Below are 5,120 nucleotides of genomic sequence, written 5' to 3'. Positions count from 1 at the left end.
TTATAATGAAATGTTACGAACATGAATGAACGAACGAACGAACACAAACATAAATCAGCCTGAGGGAGGAGTTGGGGCAGATCATGACAGAACCTATCACGGGAGGCAGTAATGTGGGTGCGGCCGCAGGCAGAGACCCCTTGGGTGCCTTGACCAGGCCCATAGGATGCAGGCTGGTCTCAGGAGCAACTGGGGAGTCCGGAGGAGAATTCAGCGCCCTGGCAGGGGCAAACACTCCCACGGCCAGGGCAGGAGCCTCCTTGCGGCACTGGGGAGAGCATTTCCAGTTGTACAGACCTGGGAGTGGTTCCTCTCCCTCAGAGGAGAGGGAGAGGTTATTTCACTCCTGATACCCTCTCACTAACTCCATCTCCTTCTGATGGCCACACTCCCAGAATTCCCGGAATGGAGTCGATCACCACACTACAAATACGGCAGAGAGGTGCACTTTTAAATTCTAAGGGCACTGCAAGCATATTGACAATGCATTGAGTCTAAGTGCACAGATCTTTACACCTGAATAAATGTGTATTGGCACATCTCAGTAGTTCTTGGCAGGTCTAATTGGATGGGAGTCAGGAAATATAATGATAGCATATTTTTTGCTGAAGATAGAACAATCAAGATGGGATGTTCTCTAGTTTGGGAGCGTTTAAACAATATTAAATATTAATAATACAACAACAATAATAATAATGTTTTAGAAAGGAGCTATATATGTAAACAATATTATTATCAATAATAATAATGTTATTATTAATATTATTTACATTTATAAAGCTCCTTTCTCAAACTCAGGGATGCTTCACAGACAGAACTCAACCGTATGATCAAATCACACACAATTATGAGAAGTGGCATCCAGTTTGTGCACAGCTCTCCCGCACTGAACTATCGACCAGAAACCACATGCCCCTGGTGGTAGAGAGGGAGGAGGTTAAGACCAGGACAGAGCACCAACCATCACCTCACACACACACACACACACACACACACACACACACACACACACACACGTACACACGCACACGCACACACGCGCACACACGACACACACACACACACACACACACACACACACACACACGCACACACACGCACACACACACACACACACACACACACACACACACACACACACACACACACACACACACAACTCATATCCATGCCATACAATTTAGAGTGCCCGATTAACCCAGCTTCCATTTCCGGAAGAAGAACATGGAAACTGCATAATAGATTCATATCATATTTTTGAATGGACTCAATAAAGCATAGTGCCCCCTTACTGAGGCATTTGGGAGGACTGTGAAGCTTGCAGCTCTATATTTTATCTAGTATATACAGTAAGGTAGCCCATAATCCTTTGCAGATTTTTAAAAATATTGACACTACAATTGTGTGTAGTGCTTCCTTGACCGGGTATGAAAAAAGTAGAAGAAATTGTGAATAAGAAAACGAACCACCTACATTTTACTAAAAAATAACCACTTATTTTGTAGTAGGGGATTTTTTGATGTTCTGAAACCACTGTGTGACCACTTGTGACCTACTATGAGCTGTGGTTAACACTTTCAGGACGCACCAATGGTTGTCTTGGAAACAGGTACACAGTGTCACAATACACAGCATCACAGCAACAACAGTTTTGAATGTTTATAATAAAAGGAAATGCAAAAATACAGTTAATTCTTCAATTTTGTGTGGTAATGTGTTACGGCCTGTGCCTGACTCCTCTCTCGAGTTCGTCTGTTTGTGTCTGTGTGTTTGTGGGTGTAGTTTTGTGTGTGTTTGTCTCTTGTCTCATTATCGATAAATGCTGCACTTGTGTGTTGTCAATGTAATACTATTTAATATATGTCACTGTTGTGCTTGTCATTCGTCTTTGTTCTAAGTCCCTGTTGTCTTTTCGCGTATTTGTGTTTAATAAAATGTGTGTGAGGAAACCAACACTTCCGCTAGGCGTCCTGCCTCCCCCCTCGTTACTATGGTTATTATTGGGACTAACATCAGATTTTAAGAAGTAGGTCATGGCAAGAAGAAACCACTAGACCACTAGGTTTCAAAAGTCTGCAGAAGTTAAGCTGCTGAATGCTGAATAATCTGCTGAATTGCTGAATGCTGAATAATCTGCTGAATTGCTGAATGCTGAATAATCTGCTGAATGCTTCTGAGAGGCAGCAGCAGTGGTGCAAGGCAGTCACCTGTTTCTGTGTGTGTGTGTGTGTGTGTGTGTGTGTGTGTGTGTGTGTGTGTGTGTGTGTGTGCGTGCGTGTATGTGTGTGTGTGTGTGTGTGTGTGTGTGTGCGTGTGTGTGTGTGTGTGTGTGTGTGTGCATGTGTGTGCATGAAATTTTAATGAAAGTAGCGAAAATGAAACTAAGCATAAAAACACATGGCAACAAAAGAAGGCAGCATCACCCCAGTGACCGACACAGTCACATGACACAGTCACATGACACAGGACAGGGATAAATAAGAGGAAACAGCCCCTCTGTGCTGCGAGACAATACACTGATGGACAAAACACTGCCTGAGGCACGATATGCACCACCACTACTGATGTACAATACACACCACCTGAGGGAGGCATAGAACACACAAAATACAGAAACATATATAAGAGAAATATAAACTTTACTACAAGTGTCTAGAGTGGAGGCTTCAAATGTGAACTGTCAAAGTTCAATGTCTAGGCCACATAACTTCCGCTGATGGTATCAGGCTGAGTAAACCAGAGGCAATACTGAAAATGCAGCCACCCACAAAAGTGAGCGAAGTGAGAAGTTTATGGTCAATGAGTTAAGCAAATTCATCCCACAGTTTGCAGAGAAAGACAAACCACTTGGAGATCTGCTGTCTAAGTGCGATCTCTGGGTCTGAGGACATGACCCCAAGTTACTGAAAGGCTCCACTCAGCTCCAGTCTTAGCTGGAGCTTATGCACAGGTGTTAAAGGAGTATTTATGTCTAATGTGGGCTTGCGAGCATTTTTTATTTATTTTGTACTGGGAAAACACAAAGACAGATCACAAACCTCTCCTCAGCCTTTTAGGAATACAACACTTTAGAAGGAGATTGATGAGATTCTCTTATTGAGTTGAGCATGTTCCTGGAAATAATCTGCGGACTGCAGATGCATTATCAAAAGCATCAGTTTGTAAACAGCTTAGCGGAGTAGATAGGGACCTGCTGGAGAGCACTGATATATATGCAGATACACTTGTGAAAAATCTACTGGCAAGTGGCTCTTACCTCAACAGCCTGAAACAACTGTTGAACACTGACGGTTCACAGGTCAGGACAATGTGAAAGGAAGGATGGCCAGACACAGGCAGATGTAGAGGAGCGTTATGGCTATACTGGGACGAGAGATCTGACTGTCGTACGAGGTGCAAGGCTGATTACGCCGTCAGCACTCAGGAGCGAAGTTTTGCAGAAACTGCATGATGGACATCAAGGTGTAAGGTACCGAGTGCAGGGAGCGTGTGAGCCAGGTTATGTGCTGGCCGGGATTGAGTCCGAAACTCCACGAGGTTGTGCAGCGATGCGGGATTTGGATTTGGGAAAGAAGAAATCCAGCGGAACCTCTTCTGTCCAGAGCGCCCATGACAGAATAAATGCCAGAACTACCTGTTGGTGGTTTGCTATATTCAAGGTTTATAGATTTTACACACGTTACTCCTTCAAAATGCTGTGATGTCATTGTTCATCTGAAGTCAGTGTTTGCCTGACATAGCATTCCAGAGACAGTGATTACCAACAACGGACTTCAGTTCTCAGGAAGGGAGTTTGTGAACTTAGTGGAAGTGGATAGGTTCAGTCATGTCACGAGTAACCCGAAGTTCCCCCAAAGCCCTGGCAAGGTGGAACATTCTGTCCAAAGAGAGAAACACCTTCTGGAAAATTCTTCTGACCCATATCCAGCAATACTAGGCCTTTAGACAGTGTGAGTAGTCCAAATCAGCTTCTTATGGATAGACGTTTGCAGATAACCGACTCTTCCTACATTACTGTGTCTGTCCCTACCCAACAGCGCAGACGCCCTCTCTGATGAAGGGGAGAGGAGGATGTCAGTTGCACAGACCCATAGCGCCATACAAACAGAAATCTCAGTTTGCTGACTACACTGTTTGTTAGATTATGCTTGAAACAGCGATGGAACCTTGAGATCTGAACCTAGTTAGCTTACACTGCCTGCTGCACTTAGAAGCAGTAAGGGGCTTAATTTTTGAACCTGTAAGTTAACCTGTAAGAAACCATGCTCATTATTTGTTGAACACCTTCAGACCATCAGAATTAAAGATGTGTCATGTCCACTAGCAAAACATTTTTATGCCAATAGACATTGCAATAATGACATATCTGTAACAGAAAGAAAAAAGGTACTGAAATTAACTTTTGTAACCTTAGAGCCTCATGCAATAAACATTTGCTTTCTTAATATAATAAACTGGTTGTTTTATCCTAGAACTGCCAACACTTTGCTTGCACAGCTGATGAAGGACCTTTATCTGAAACATCCCATACTTTTCTACACTAATATCTTTTACTGTAGCACACTGCATTTACTCACCTGAAATCTTCTTTGGATTTAGATTAATAACAGACAGACAGAAAGATAGATGGCATTAAGGTTACATAGAGTAGGATGCAATAAGTAGATACATTAGGCAGTGTGTGTATTTATTGATGTTTGGCTAATGCACAAATTCCATACACAAATTCCTCCCATTAAACATCCTGGACACAGGTTTAGTCCCATTAAATGTGAATGACTGAACAATACATCTTCAGCGTGGCTGGGCTTGAGGTGGCATTCTGGGAAGAGGCATTGTGGGGGCTGAGGGCAGCCCGCAGAAAGGTCCTGAAGTGTTGCTAGCAGGCTCTTCACTGGACAGGTCACTGCCTCTCATGTGTCCCCACTCAGCCCTGCGATACAGTCGGACCTTGCTCATCATACTATTCAAGTATATAAATGTAATACAGTTGCATTTATAACAAAATAGAATGTCAATAAAGTCACAATGTGGCTTTGTGAATGACGGTCAACTGAAATGTTATGTGGTATTTTGACCACCAGGTGGCAACAAATCCATATATAAACAAACAAACAAAC

The sequence above is a fragment of the Brachyhypopomus gauderio genome, chromosome 7 (genome assembly GCF_052324685.1).
Source record: "Brachyhypopomus gauderio isolate BG-103 chromosome 7, BGAUD_0.2, whole genome shotgun sequence".
Classification (NCBI taxonomy): Eukaryota; Metazoa; Chordata; class Actinopteri; order Gymnotiformes; family Hypopomidae; genus Brachyhypopomus; species Brachyhypopomus gauderio.
This window is presented reverse-complemented; position numbering follows the sequence as displayed.